The sequence below is a fragment of the Crinia signifera genome, chromosome 19 (genome assembly GCF_055691185.1).
Source record: "Crinia signifera chromosome 19, ASM5569118v1, whole genome shotgun sequence".
In the NCBI taxonomy this organism is placed as follows: domain Eukaryota; kingdom Metazoa; phylum Chordata; class Amphibia; order Anura; family Myobatrachidae; genus Crinia; species Crinia signifera.
The window spans coordinates 141,537,892-141,554,409 of record NC_139226.1 but is presented as its reverse complement, the minus strand read 5'-3'; the positions used below and the strand labels follow the sequence as shown (position 1 = coordinate 141,554,409).

The window sequence follows — 16,518 nt, the reverse complement described above, 5'->3', positions numbered from 1 at the left end:
GTTTGTGCCTCGTTGTTTGCTGCAGTCTGTGCACCTTCCACCCGAAAATAGGTCACAACGGTTAAGCTTTGGCCAGCTTGTGGGGCCAAATAGTCGTGTTCATTCTAGCACCCTGAATCTTTCAAAACCGGTGCAGTTACTCTTCCCTGCCTGGGGTGTCGCTCTCTTCTAGCACATGTCTGGTTTGCATATCAGTGTTGAAATACAGACCACACTGTGCTATAAAAACCACAGCAGAAAGCGACACCCCATATAGAGAAGAGGAACGGCACTGGTTTTGTAAGATGCAGGATGGTAAAAAGAACACTGCAATAGGGCGGTGGATTCCCTTTCTCTGATCATTGCTACTTTGTTCCCATAAGCTACAAACGCGTTTCGCCTGTAGTAATATTAACTTGTGCCTGTGGGCGGATGTACATTGCAGTGTCTTGGCATTTGACTACTAAATGTACAATCAGTCTGAGATTTTATAATTATTGGCGTATTGCCATAAAGCGGCTAGATGCAGAGGACACGCGCCTTTGCCTTGTGCTTGCCTAAGAGTCGGCCATTTCTGCCTCTTCACTGGGAGGCGTCCCTAGCACGCGCCAGCCAATCATGTGGTTCTAGTGTAGTGTTCTATTCGCTCCTTTTGATAAACATTACCAGGGGATGGTGTAAAAGGTGCAGCGCTCACTTGCTTCTGTGGACTATACCCATTGGGTCCTTTAGGGCTGAGTTCTGTGCATTCTCCCCAGCCTGTACAGTAGAGTTTATCACACGTCCTCCTTCACTTGCAGATTGTTCCGTTTTTAATAACGTTCCATTTTGCTTCTTTCCATGCGCTTAGCCCACCTCAGGGGGTCCCAACAATGGCTGTGATATCATTAGGAGGGCAGCGGAGTGCGGAGAGAGGCATTTTACATATTTTAGCCATAATGGCTTAATAGCGGCTATGAGTTCACCTGCCAGACACATGAGACCAGGAGATAGATGACCCACAGTCGCTTCTAATACCTCCGGACAATTTCTTGTCTGGTTTGAAGCTCTTCCTTCTCGCCAGGCCACGTAGACTAATATACAGAGGAATATATAGAATTTCAGCAAATTGGATGACTGGAAAATGTGTATTATTGGATCAAGGTGTACCGGAAAATCTTTCACAAGCGTTTTAAATGCATTTAAAAGGATTGGATATTTTCCAGTCAGTTGTACAGTTTTGGGTTGAGGTGGACATTATAGGCAGATTGTCAGGGGCTCCGTAAGTACTGTGTTACCCGTGCGTTCCAATAGCTGCTCTCTCCGGGGGCAACTGAAGCTGCTGCATGATACAGTGATGTACTTATATCTCGCATTCGCAGGCATATCGCTGGTACACGCTGGCCGATGGTCCATTGATATATCGGCCGTTTATTCTAAACAATAGTCTAGTCACCTATATTGGAGAGGAATAACCAACCTGCTAATATTAGTGACGCTGTCCCTAGGCTGAAACTAATTCTCAAATAACCAATGTTCATGTCCCAAACCAGAAACGAAAGACCTGTTATTTATCCCAGTAACTGGACCTTATTGCTGGTGTAGAGCCCGTACTGTGGCTAACACTGCTACTTATTATGGGCCTCGCACCCAGCTGATACAGCGGTCTGACCCGGCAATGACGCGATTCCGGCACTTTCACACTAAACCCGGGTCGCCCATTATACAGAGGGTGACTCTGGTTTTACCCTTCTTATAACCCGGGTGGAATTGCCAGGTTGGCCGATCTGGGTTATTAGGTGTGGTGCTTTCACATTGTACCTCGTCACGGCAGTAACCCGGCAATTACCCGACTATAAATGCGATGTTAAAGGGTTGACCCAGTGACCCATAGCCGACAGAGCATTGCCCTGTCATTATACACGTGTCCTGTATTACCCATGTGCGTCAGTGCACACCCCAGTCCTCATACACATGTCCTGGCGGAGAGCGAGTCCTGCCTGTAGAGAGCGCGCCGTGTGACCGTGTGTATAGAGCAGTACATCTGAGCAGCGGGTGTAACTTATATGCAGTGTACAGGTCCTGGCCTGGCGGAGAGTCCTGCCTGTAGAGAGTGTGACCGTGCGTATAGAGCAGTACATCTGAGCAGCGGGTGTAACTTATGTGCAGTGTATACAGGTCCTGGCCTGGTGGAGAGTCCTGCCTGTAGAGAGTGTGACTGTGTGTATAGAGCAGTACATCTGAGCAGCGGGTGTAACTTATGTGCAGTGTACAGGTCCTGCCTGTAGAGAGTGTGACCGTGCGTGTAGAGCAGTACATCTGAGCAGCGGGTGTAACTTATGTGCAGTGTACAGGTCCTGGCCTGGCGGAGAGTCCTGCCTGTAGAGCGTGTGACCGTGCGTATAGAGCAGTACATATGTGCAGCGGGTGTAACTTATATGCAGTGTACAGGTCCTGGCCCGGCGGAGAGTCCTGCCTGTAGAGAGTGTGACCGTGTGTATAGAGCAGTACATCTGAGCAGCGGGTGTAACTTATGTGCAGTGTACAGGTCCTGGCCTGGCGGAGAGTCCTGCCTGTAGAGAGTGTGACCGTGTGTATAGAGCAGTACATCTGAGCAGCGGGTGTAACTTATGTGCAGTGTACAGGTCCTGGCCTGGCGGAGAGTCCTGCCTGTAGAGAGTGTGACTGTGCGTATAGAGCAGTACATCTGAGCAGCGGGTGTCACTTATGTGCAGTGTACAGGTCCTGGCCTGGCGGAGAGTCCTGCCTGTAGAGAGTGTGACCGTGTGTATAGAGCAGTACATCTGAGCAGTGGGTGTAACTTATGTGCAGTGTACAGGTCCTGCCTGTAGAGAGTGTGACCGTGTGTATAGAGCAGTACATCTGAGCAGCGGGTGTAACTTATATGCAGTGTACAGGTCCTGGCCCGGCGGAGAGTCCTGCCTGTAGAGAGTGTGACCGTGTGTATAGAGCAGTACATCTGAGCAGCGGGTGTAACTTATATGCAGTGTACAGGTCCTGGCCTGGCGGAGAGTCCTGCCTGTAGAGAGTGTGACCATGTGTATAAAGCAGTACATCTGAGCAGCGGGTGTAACTTATGTGCAGTGTACAGGTCCTGGCCTTGCGGAGAGTCCTGCCTGTAGAGAGTGTGACTGTGCGTATAGAGCAGTACATCTGAGCAGCGGGTGTCACTTATGTGCAGCGTACAGGTCCTGGCCTGGCGGAGAGTCCTGCCTGTAGAGAGTGTGACCGTGTGTATAGAGCAGTACATCTGAGCAGCGGGTGTAACTTATATGCAGTGTACAGGCCTGGCCCGGCGGAGAGTCCTGCCTGTAGAGAGTGTGACCGTGTGTATAGAGCAGTACATCTGAGCAGCGGGTGTAACTTATGTGCAGTGTACAGGTCCTGGCCTGGCGGAGAGTCCTGCCTGTAGAGAGTGTGACTGTGTGTATAGAGCAGTACATCTGAGCAGCGGGTGTAACTTATGTGCAGTGTACAGGTCCTGGCCTGGCGGAGAGTCCTGCCTGTAGAGAGTGTGACTGTGTGTATAGAGCAGTACATCTGAGCAGCGGGTGTAACTTATGTGCAGTGTACAGGCCTGGCCTGGCGGAGAGTCCTGCCTGTAGAGAGTGTGACCGTGCGTATAGAGCAGTACATCTGAGCAGCGGGTGTAACTTATGTGCAGTGTACAGGTCCTGGCCTGGTGGAGAGTCCTGCCTGTAGAGAGTGTGACTGTCTGTATAGAGCAGTACATCTGAGCAGCGGGTGTAACTTGTGTGCAGTGTACAGGTCCTGGCCCGGCGGAGAGTCCTGCCTGTAGAGAGTGTGACTGTGCGTATAGAGCAGTACATCTGAGCAGCGGGTGTCACTTATGTGCAGTGTACATGTGCTGCCTGCATGGAGGCAGTGTCCTTGATGTTGGTTCGCCAGGATTAATGTTTATTTTGCAGAGTAAGTGGCCGGGATTCCTGCTTTTGTGCTGGCCTGCTAACAGCTGCGGTCCAGCTGCTGGCATCCCTGCTGAGGGAGAGTGTTAAAACCTCTCAGGGGTCAGAGCTGTGGTATGTCGGTTACTATAGCAACCATCCAAAGGGCCACTTTCTCCGAACAATCCCCCTACTCAGCCCTGTCCTGCAGTTAGCTCAGCTAAAGGGTATGCAGCTCAGGGGGGGAGGCAAAGCTTGGAGGAGGGGGGAAGGAGACACTAAGGACATGCCTTAAAGAAATAAGACCGGAGCTATATTTATTTAACCGTTGTCATGGCAATGTGCATTATATATTATTGGAAATAGATATATGTATATATGTGTGTGTGTGTGTGTGTGTGTGTGTGTGTGTAAACATGGCAGCGCTAAGGATTTTGTACTGAAGGACCATCCTTGACATTTTTAATTACAAGATATAGATACATTTAAATTATTTTCTTACATTTCTTTAATGGTGCCACGAGGATTCCGCTGTGCCTAACAAATAATGTAAACAGATGAGCAAAACAAGTATATGTATATATGTATATGTGTGTGTGTGTGTATGTATATGTGTATATATATATGTGTGTATATATATATATATATATATATATATATATATATATATTGCATAAAGTTGCATGCAGCAGTCCATGTCTTCCATTGTGACCCATGATTTCTGCAGTGACCCCATATAATTCATGCTGAGCCCAAGTAGTGAATTGTGTCTGGATGTACAAGCCCAGTGTTTGGCTTTGCTTGTGCATGTGAGGCTCATCCTACAACCCACCAGTGAGAACTGCTAGGATGTAGTGCACTGCCTTGTGGTTATTATCCTTTATTAATATGGCGCCACAAGGGATCCGCAGCGCCCAATTACAGAGTGCATAAACAAATAGGCAAAACAAGAACAGTGACTTACAGTTCATGACAATGTAGGACAGGGTGTATAAACGTATCAGCAGACGACACTGACGTAAGTATCAGGGTGGCAGAAAACCAAGAGATGAGATGCTATCAAAGGGAGTATGATCAGATCTAGGGGCGCATTTATCACTATAAAGCGATGCCAGCGTGATGACATCGCCGGGCATCATGTGATACCGCCAGGATTTATCAAATTGAGGGCGCAGGGACAGGGCTCCGAAAGGAGCCCGTCCCTGCGAAGCCCTGACCCGGAAGTCAGGGAGGGCTGCGCATGCGCGGTTATGCGCCGACCCCTGTGACCGCACTTCCCCGCTCGGGCAGTGCGATGTGCAGCCATAGGCTACAATGGGCTATTGCCATATCAGAATGGCGATAGCCCAGGGGTGCGAAGCCGGGCTGCCTGATGTTAATAAATCGGGCAGCTTTGCATCGCCCATAGAAACCTATGGGGGATGCGGCCGACACCGGGATCAGAGATTCCTGTTGCGGTCCCCCTTTAATACATTTGGGGATACTAAATATTTGCAGTTAACCCCCGAAAACGGGTGTTTTCGGGAATTTAGCCGCAAATATTGCTTGATAAATGCGGCCCATAGTTTAAATAAGCGTATTAAAAGCACGTGAGAAAAGAGGGCCCTGCTTGTGAGATCTTACATTATACCCTCCAACATCTGAAGGGCAGAAACCGGTACGGTACGATATCTGGTACCAGAGGCTCTGTATGTCATTGTTAGTGTGTGGAAGCCAGGCGATGTCCCCTAATATGCTCTAGCTCCCTGATATCTGGTAACAGAGGCGCTATATGTCATTGTTAGTGTGTGGAAGCCAGGTGATGTCCCCTAATATGCTCTAGCACCCCGATATCTGGTACCAGAGGCTCTGTATGTCATTGTTAGTGTGTGGAAGCCAGGCGATGTCCCCTAGTATGCTCTAGCTCCCCGATATCTGGTACCAGAGACGCTATATGTCATTGTTAGTGTGTGGAAGCCAGGCGATGTCCCCTAATATGCTCTAGCTCCCTGATATCTGGTAACAGAGGCGCTGTATGTCATTGTTAGTGTGTGGAAGCCAGACGATGTCCCCTAGTATGCTCTAGCACCCCGATATCTGGTAACAGAGGCGCTGTATGTCATTGTTAGTGTGTGGAAGCCAGGTGATGTCCCCTAATATGCTCTAGCACCCCGATATCTGGTAACAGAGGCTCTGTATGTCATTGTTAGTGTGTGGAAGCCAGGCGATGTCCCCTAATATACTCTAGCACCCCGATATCTGGTAACAGAGGCGCTATATGTCATTGTTAGTGTGTGGAAGCCAGGTGATGTCCCCTAATATGCTCTAGCACCCCGATATCTGGTACCAGAGGCTCTGTATGTCATTGTTAGTGTGTGGAAGCCAGGCGATGTCCCCTAATATACTCTAGCACCCCGATATCTGGTAACAGAGGCGCTATATGTCATTGTTAGTGTGTGGAAGCCAGGCGATGTCCCCTAATATGCTCTAGCACCCCGATATCTGGTAACAGAGGCTCTGTATGTCATTGTTAGTGTGTGGAAGCCAGGCGATGTCCCCTAGTATGCTCTAGCACCCCGATATCCGGTACCAGAGGCTCTGTATGTCATTGTTAGTGTGTGGAAGCCAGGCGATGTCCCCTAGTATGCTCTAGCACCCCGATATCTGGTAACAGAGGCGCTGTATGTCATTGTTAGTGTGTGGAAGCCAGGTGATGTCCCCTAATATGCTCTAGCACCCCGATATCTGGTACCAGAGGCTCTGTATGTCATTGTTAGTGTGTGGAAGCCAGGCGATGTCCCCTAATATACTCTAGCACCCCGATATCTGGTAACAGAGGCGCTATATGTCATTGTTAGTGTGTGGAAGCCAGGTGATGTCCCCTAATATGCTCTAGCACCCCGATATCTGGTACCAGAGGCTCTGTATGTCATTGTTAGTGTGTGGAAGCCAGGCGATGTCCCCTAATATACTCTAGCACCCCGATATCTGGTAACAGAGGCGCTATATGTCATTGTTAGTGTGTGGAAGCCAGGCGATGTCCCCTAATATGCTCTAGCACCCCGATATCTGGTAACAGAGGCTCTGTATGTCATTGTTAGTGTGTGGAAGCCAGGCGATGTCCCCTAGTATGCTTTAGCACCCCGATATCCGGTACCAGAGGCTCTGTATGTCATTGTTAGTGTGTGGAAGCCAGGCGATGTCCCCTAGTATGCTCTAGCACCCCGATATCTGGTACCAGAGGCTCTGTATGTCATTGTTAGTGTGTGGAAGCCAGACTATGTCCCCTAATATGCTCTAGCACCCCGATATCCGGTACCAGAGGCTCTGTATGTCATTGTTAGTGTGTGGAAGCCAGACTATGTCCCCTAATATGCTCTAGCACCCCGATATCTGGTACCAGAGGCACTGTATGTCATTGTTAGTGTGTGGAAGCCAGGCAATGTCCCCTAGTATGCTATAGCACCCCGATATCTGGTACCAGAGGCGCTGTATGTCATTGTTAGTGTGTGGAAGCCAGGCGATGTCCCCTAATATGCTCTAGCACCCCGATATCCGGTACCAGAGGCGCTGTATGTCATTGTTAGTGTGTGGAAGCCAGGCGATGTCCCCTAGTATGCTATAGCACCCCGATATCTGGTACCAGAGGCGCTGTATGTCATTGTTAGTGTGTGGAAGCCAGGCGATGTCCCCTAATATGCTCTAGCACCCCGATATCCGGTACCAGAGGCGCTGTATGTCATTGTTAGTGTGTGGAAGCCAGGCGATGTCCCCTAGTATGCTCTAGCACCCCGATATCTGGTAACAGAAGCATTGTATGTCATTGTTAGTGTGTGGAAGCCAGGCGATGTCCCCTAATATGCTCTAGCACCCCGATATCTGGTACCAGAGGCTCTGTATGTCATTGTTAGTGTGTGGAGGCCAGGCGATGTCCCCTAGTATGCTCTAGCACCCTGATATCTGGTACCAGAGGCTCTGTATGTCATTGTTAGTGTGTGGAAGCCAGACGATGTCCCCTAGTATGCTCTAGCACCCCGATATCCGGTACCAGTGACGCTGTATGTCATTGTTAGTGTGTGGAAGCCAGACGATGTCCCCTAGTATGCTCTAGCACCCCGATATCCGGTACCAGAGGCGCTGTATGTCATTGTTAGTGTGTGGAAGCCAGGCGATGTCCCCTAATATGCTCTAGCACCCTGATATCTGGTACCAGAGGCTCTGTATGTCATTGTTAGTGTGTGGAGGCCAGGCGATGTCCCCTAGTATGCTCTAGCACCCCGATATCTGGTACCAGAGGCTCTGTATGTCATTGTTAGTGTGTGGAAGCCAGGCGATGTCCCCTAGTATGCTCTAGCACCCCCGATATCCGGTACCAGTGGCGCTGTATGTCATTGTTATTGTGTGGAAGCCAGGCGATGTCCCCTAGTATGCTCTAGCACCCCGATATCTGGTACCAGAGGCTCTGTATGTCATTGTTAGTGTGTGGAAGCCAGGTGATGTCCCCTAGTATGCTCTAGCACCCCGATATCTGGTACCAGAGGCTCTGTATGTCATTGTTAGTGTGTGGAAGCCAGGCGATGTCCCCTAATATGCTCTAGCACCCCGATATCCGGTACCAGAGGCGCTGTATGTCATTGTTAGTGTGTGGAAGCCAGGCGATGTCCCCTAGTATGCTCTAGCACCCCGATATCCGGTACCAGAGGCGCTGTATGTCATTGTTAGTGTGTGGAAGCCAGGCGATGTCCCCTAGTATGCTCTAGCACCCCGATATCTGGTAACAGAGGCGCTGTATGTCATTGTTAGTGTGTGGAAGCCAGGCGATGTCCCCTAGTATGCTCTAGCACCCCGATATCTGGTACCAGAGGCTCTGTATGTCATTGTTAGTGTGTGGAAGCCAGGCGATGTCCCCTAATATGCTCTAGCACCCCGATATCCGGTACCAGAGGCGCTGTATGTCATTGTTAGTGTGTGGAAGCCAGGCGATGTCCCCTAGTATGCTCTAGCACCCCGATATCCGGTACCAGAGGCGCTGTATGTCATTGTTAGTGTGTGGAAGCCAGGCGATGTCCCCTAGTATGCTCTAGCACCCCGATATCCGGTACCAGAGGCGCTGTATGTCATTTGTTAGTGTGTGGAAGCCAGGCGATGTCCCCTAGTATGCTCTAGCACCCCGATATCCGGTACCAGAGGCACTGTATGTCATTGTTAGTGTGTGGAAGCCAGGCAATGTCCCCTAGTATGCTATAGCACCCCGATATCTGGTACCAGAGGCGCTGTATGTCATTGTTAGTGTGTGGAAGCCAGGCGATGTCCCCTAATATGCTCTAGCACCCCGATATCCGGTACCAGAGGCGCTGTATGTCATTGTTAGTGTGTGGAAGCCAGGCGATGTCCCCTAGTATGCTATAGCACCCCGATATCTGGTACCAGAGGCGCTGTATGTCATTGTTAGTGTGTGGAAGCCAGGCGATGTCCCCTAATATGCTCTAGCACCCCGATATCCGGTACCAGAGGCGCTGTATGTCATTGTTAGTGTGTGGAAGCCAGGCGATGTCCCCTAGTATGCTCTAGCACCCCGATATCTGGTAACAGAAGCATTGTATGTCATTGTTAGTGTGTGGAAGCCAGGCGATGTCCCCTAATATGCTCTAGCACCCCGATATCTGGTACCAGAGGCTCTGTATGTCATTGTTAGTGTGTGGAGGCCAGGCGATGTCCCCTAGTATGCTCTAGCACCCTGATATCTGGTACCAGAGGCTCTGTATGTCATTGTTAGTGTGTGGAAGCCAGACGATGTCCCCTAGTATGCTCTAGCACCCCGATATCTGGTACCAGAGGCACTGTATGTCATTGTTAGTGTGTGGAAGCCAGGTGATGTCCCCTAATATGCTCTAGCTCCCCGATATCCGGTACCAGTGACGCTGTATGTCATTGTTAGTGTGTGGAAGCCAGACGATGTCCCCTAGTATGCTCTAGCACCCCGATATCCGGTACCAGAGGCGCTGTATGTCATTGTTAGTGTGTGGAAGCCAGGCGATGTCCCCTAATATGCTCTAGCACCCTGATATCTGGTACCAGAGGCTCTGTATGTCATTGTTAGTGTGTGGAGGCCAGGCGATGTCCCCTAGTATGCTCTAGCACCCCGATATCTGGTACCAGAGGCTCTGTATGTCATTGTTAGTGTGTGGAAGCCAGGCGATGTCCCCTAGTATGCTCTAGCACCCCCGATATCCGGTACCAGTGGCGCTGTATGTCATTGTTATTGTGTGGAAGCCAGGCGATGTCCCCTAGTATGCTCTAGCACCCCGATATCTGGTACCAGAGGCTCTGTATGTCATTGTTAGTGTGTGGAAGCCAGGTGATGTCCCCTAGTATGCTCTAGCACCCCGATATCTGGTACCAGAGGCTCTGTATGTCATTGTTAGTGTGTGGAAGCCAGGCGATGTCCCCTAATATGCTCTAGCACCCCGATATCCGGTACCAGAGGCGCTGTATGTCATTGTTAGTGTGTGGAAGCCAGGCGATGTCCCCTAGTATGCTCTAGCACCCCGATATCCGGTACCAGAGGCGCTGTATGTCATTGTTAGTGTGTGGAAGCCAGGCGATGTCCCCTAGTATGCTCTAGCACCCCGATATCTGGTAACAGAGGCGCTGTATGTCATTGTTAGTGTGTGGAAGCCAGGCGATGTCCCCTAGTATGCTCTAGCACCCCGATATCTGGTACCAGAGGCTCTGTATGTCATTGTTAGTGTGTGGAAGCCAGGCGATGTCCCCTAATATGCTCTAGCACCCCGATATCCGGTACCAGAGGCGCTGTATGTCATTGTTAGTGTGTGGAAGCCAGGCGATGTCCCCTAGTATGCTCTAGCACCCCGATATCCGGTACCAGAGGCGCTGTATGTCATTGTTAGTGTGTGGAAGCCAGGCGATGTCCCCTAGTATGCTCTAGCACCCCGATATCCGGTACCAGAGGCGCTGTATGTCATTTGTTAGTGTGTGGAAGCCAGGCGATGTCCCCTAGTATGCTCTAGCACCCCGATATCCGGTACCAGAGGCGCTGTATGTCATTGTTAGTGTGTGGAAGCCAGGCGATGTGCTGCCAATAACTTGCACGTCTTCTCTCCTTCATGTTTTTATTCCAGTTTCTGAGAAAATCAGAGATTATCTTCCCCGAGAGGTGAGACTCCTGGCTGTGACCTTGTCATGTCATGCCTCTTATTGCATAGATCTTTCTTAATGAACGTGGGGTGAATATCAAGTTCCTTAACACTTTGCCGTCAGGGAACAAACGCTGGTCCAAAAACCAGGCCCGCCCAGGAGCAAGTATTTAACACGGGGGAGATTATCCCGGAGAACGTGGCTCTGATTCCATAGAACGGAGACAGCATCTGCTGTGCAATCTGGGATCACACACAAACCATTTATTTATTGTCAATTAGATATTTGCTTGTGTTGTATTTACATAAAACAATGAAACAATTATAATTATTACAGCATTTGTGATCCTGATCTCCTGGCACGGTATTGTGCTGCTACACAATCATTGTCATTTCATTAGTTCTCTTCTGAGGGGATTGTCTGCTATGAGAGAATGTACGATTACACCGAAAAATAAAATCCATTGAGCCTGAAGTGCAAAGGCCTCATTGTGTTACCATAAACGTACTGTATATTGTGTTTGTATGGAAATATTTCCTGTGATTTACATGACAATGGTTACCCCAGCGCCGTATCTTCCTCTGCTGACTGACTGGTGCACAACCTGCGCCATTAATCCTATTGTTCCGTTGTTATGTTATTTTCTAGAATTGTTTACAAGTTTATCTTAATATTGTTTGTTTTTTTTGTCATATTTAATGTCAGCTGACACCGTTATGCAGGTCAGGGCTTATTGGCTGAAGGAGTTTTATCCTCCCCCATGTTTATATTTTATTCACACAAATTGTACGCCGGAGTAGAGAATGTCCCTTTTGGTGTATCGGCATGGTCAAATGGCTGACATGACAACTTGCTTAGTCTTGTTATCTCCTCTTCAGGCGATGACCGGTGTGGAGACACAGAGGCTGCGCATCGGGGAGCGGGGATAAAGGCTGATGTCATGAAGCCCCACCCACATTCCATCCATATACTACTATTTGTGGGTCTATGAAGAGAGGGGTGGGGCAAATAGAATTCAATATTCACACAGCTGCAGAATTTGCATAGTTTTGCAGATCTGCTGCATATAATCATATAGAATGTATTTCAGGTGCAGCAGCTGCTTTTATCGTTACTGATTCCAGCAGAACTGGACATAAAGTCTCCCGTAAGCCAAATAGATGAGTCTAGTGCTTCCACTGTCCAGATTTAGTGCTCGCAGCCCCCCTCATATCAATGATGCAACACTATTCATATTACCAGCCTGTTAATTGCCAGCAGTAAGGACATCCCATGTCAACATTTTTATTTTTGTCTCAGAACATGCTGCTTATTGAGAGCGGAGGCTGCCAGCTCAGACAACAGACGCCTTTCTCTTCTCACTGGAGGAGTGAGGGGGGGGGGGGGGGGGGGTGTTCCCGGCTGACACTAATTCTTCATCCACTCACCTGGCAAATTAGTCATCCAGGATAAGAATTGGTCTGAAATCCATCTATTACCAAATAGTTACATCGCTCTATGAAACTGATTGGACCAATAACAGAGGGGTATTGATCATAGGGATGACAGTAATAATCGCCAGTGTCACGGTTGGTCAGAAAAGGTCGACATAGGAAAAAAAATTAACATTGAAACGGTGAGCTTATAAAAAAAATAGACATGGGTTTTTCATATTTGGGGGGGGGGGGGGGGGGGGGTGTCAATTTGTAGATTTGAGCACTTGGACCCCCAGTCGGTGTTTTGTGTCCCACGCTTCACTAGCCATGGTGCCGGCACAGTTTACCTACAGTATGTAGGATTTTGGAAACATGTTGTATGTGTGTTTTCCGTTCCATCTCCGATGCCATCCATCACCAGTGAGCCATGGTGCCAGCACAGTTTACCTATGTAGGATTTTGGAAACCTGTTGTATGTCTGTTTTCCGTTCCATCTCCGATGCCATCCATCACCAGTGAGCCATGGTGCCGGCACAGTTTACCTATGTAGGATTTTGGAAACCTGTTGTATGTGTGTTCTTCGTTCCTGCTCTTTATATGATGCCATCCATCACCAGTGAGCCATGCCTCCAGAATATCCTGCTTGGAGAACATGATTGCACATTAATAAGATGGACAGGAGGGACCTAGGTATTAGAAAAAGGATTAAGGTGACTAGAAGAAAAGCTTTGGCGTTTCCGTAGGCAGAGGTATCGGACCAATGAGAGGAATTGAAGGATACTTTGATAATACGACATCTCACAATGGCCCTTATTCTGGTTGGTGCGGCCGGAGCCGCATATGCGGCTCCGACCGTGCAGGCGAATCCCCGCCTTCCATACGGATCGCCACCTGCCGTCCGTACGCGGATATGTGGCGATCCGCATGAAATTGGACGGGGATACGCCTCCTCCATGGTGGGAGCAGCCCCTGCATTCGATGGTCGCCGAACATCGAATGCAGGGCCGCACGCTCCACCAGGTCCCGCAACACAAGACCACACGGACACTTGTCCGTGTGAAATCTTGTATGGGGGCGGGCAGCTGACATCCGGCGATGTCAGATGCCCGCCCCGTACCCACGCGTCACGGCCTCATTAACATGCATACGCCCCGCGTTTGCATGGGAACGCCCATGAAACGCGGGGCGTATGCATAGGGTAATGAGGATAAGTAGCCCCTCACGCCCCTCTACGCCCCCTGTGCGGCGTATAGAGAATCCTTGCGGCGAAATCGCCTGCACATGCGCAGAGTGACCTCTGCACATGCGCAGAAGATAAACATCGGCGGCCCGTACGCAAGCGGGAAAAACCGCATCGATCAGAATAAGGGCCAATGTACACAACCAATATTAAGCGCTGTCATCACCACTGATGTCTATAGAATGTTAGGGATGATTGTCTGATCTACATGTACTGCCTCCATTCCTGTGTCACGCGATGTCCATGCACTATCCCCGGCTCCAGAATAAAAGACCTGGGTCAGAATGACATGACGTATAGGACTGTACTTCTATAGCATGACTATTAATCTGATGAATACAGTGATTCCTCACCAGGGCTAATTCAGGAAGGCTGGCTTGGCCTGTGCACCGCTCACTGGCCCAGCAAGATGTCAGCAGGGGCAGGTGTATGACAATTATTAAGATTTGGTTCTGTCAGTAATGAGCAGTTATTTAAACGAAAATCTTAATGAATTTACATAATGAAAGTTCCATTTCAGAAGTGTTCAGAGATTTGTTATGTAAGACCCCATACACACGACACTACGACGGACCCTTCTGTGTGATGTGTAGTGTGTACGCACTATATCGTCCATTATCGGCGGTCCCTCAGGTCTGTAGCGTGTACGGGGATTAATGGTTGCCAAGTGAACGCAGTTCGGCTGTAATTGCTCTCTATTGCGTGCATAGAACTAAAGGCCTGAATCTGGTGTGCCGGGAACTCAGAGGTGGATTTATTTAGCTTGGTGTAGTGATAAAGTGTCTGGTTTTTATCACCGGCCAATCAGCTCCTACCTGTCATTTTTGAAACCAAGCCTGTAACTTCACAGGTAGGAGCTGATTGGCCGGTGATAAAAACCAGACACTTTATCACTTATAACTGACCTTTATAAATCTGCCCCTAAATGGCTAATACTGTAGGAGACGTCTGTAGGAAAATGACAGCGTCCACGCTTGACGCAGCATGGACTCCATGATGGTCCGCAGTGGCATCTCACCCCCACAGAGCCGATTCCCGGTCATCATCATCTTCTATGGCTCTGAGATGAAGCTACACAATGAATTCACTGTATAGCCAGTGACGTGCCTGGGTAACTTGGCCACAGTTAGACGTGCCGCGGTTAGACGTGCCACCGTTTCACTAACTGGCACTAGGGTAAGGTCTGGTGGCAGCTTTCATTCTACAGTATCTAAGGTTTTGGATCATTAGGTTCCTCACAGGGACCTTTTTAGATGATCTATTGTAAAACAGGAACTTTAATAGGAATAGCCGCTAAACTGGTCAGACAAATGCCGTGGGTCCTCAGCATATACATTATTTATGTTCCTATGGAGAACATCATTTTAACAGCCTTTGGGATTTGTTATTTGTGTGTATATATCTGGATAAGTGGCTATAAGGAGGTATGCCCCGTACCCACGCTATTCTAAGCGATCGGACTAGAATACACATTTACCCCATGTGTGCTGAGCGATCTGTGCTGCAGTACATCGCTCAGCACAGCGCTCCCGTCGCCCCATGTGTGTCAGCGATGTGTACTGAGTGATCTGTGCTGCAGTACATCGCTCAGCACAGCGCTCCCGTCGCCCCATGTGTGTCAGCGATGTATACGGAGTGATCTCTGCTGTAGTACATTGCTCAGCACAGCGCTCCCGTCGCCCCATGTGTGTCAGCGATGTGTGCTGAGCGATCTGTGCTGCAGTACATCGCTCAGCACAGCGCTCCCGTCGCCCCATGTGTGTCAGCGATGTGTGCTGAGCGATCTGTGCTGAGGTACATCGCTCAGCACAGCGCTCCCGTCGCCCCATGTGTGTCAGCGATGTGTGCTGAGCGATCTGTGCTGCAGTACATCGCTCAGCACAGAGCTCCCGTCGCCCCATGTGTTAAGAGCTGGAGAAGTTTCCCATAGACACAAATCCGCTTCTAGCGGTCACATTATAGAATGCACAACTAGATATACAGAAATACCCATTGTATTGTCGGCAGTAACAGGACCAGGCCACACTAGGCGATAGATGAGGGATGTATCTAAATGATACCGTACTACTAATAGCAGCAGGAATTGTTTGCCTACATTATGTACAGCGATGGTGACGTTTCCCATAATTTGTACCTCAGACAACTTTATTTCGTTATCTGGACCCGAGAATGAATATCCTTAACACCTGGTCTGTAATGGCGGAGTTGGGAAGCCCGATACTGAATAATGGGGGAGAAAGCTTGCAGAGAAATATTACCAACCGACCAGCTCCGGGCTGTCATTTTCTGCATACAGTATATGACCGCAGCGGATTGGTGTGTAGTTTGTCTCTCTCTAAGCTTTCATACATCTCTCCCTCCCCAATATCTTTTATAAAGCAGGTGACCAACCACTAAAGAGACCCCCCCCCCCCCCTCAACAGCCATCAGAGAACAGGGGGTCGGCAGCTTCAGTGCAGACACCTCTGTTGTGTCCGTTGCCTTCCAGTTCCATGACTTCGCTGAGTGATACATGGGCTTTCATGTGATCACGTGTGGCGTTATTCCAGTGATACGTACACTGAGGGAGCGCGGCTGAATGTGTCTCCCTCACGTTGTTCCATTTGGCACCTTTTCTACACTGATCTCCATCTGCACCTACTTTACTGGCTCTTCTCTGGGAGAACTTGTGGCTAATAAAGCAGAGAAGCGTCGGAGGTGTTGGTGGGGAGCGGCTGCCAACTTTCCAGCTGAAGAGGTGTTGGCAGCGCGCTGGAGTCATTTAATACCTGTCTTCAGCTGCTATCTACAGGCACATAGCTCAGTGATGTTAGGAGTTTATCCCGTACAATCTGCGTCACCC

At 49.4% G+C, this 16,518-nt stretch overlaps 1 protein-coding gene across 1 annotated transcript in view; it reads left to right on the top strand.

Moving 5' to 3' along the window:
* Window positions 1-16,518, top strand: part of PKNOX2 (PBX/knotted 1 homeobox 2) — a 314,173-nt gene that overhangs the window by 109,251 nt on the left and 188,404 nt on the right. The window lies entirely within an intron of this gene.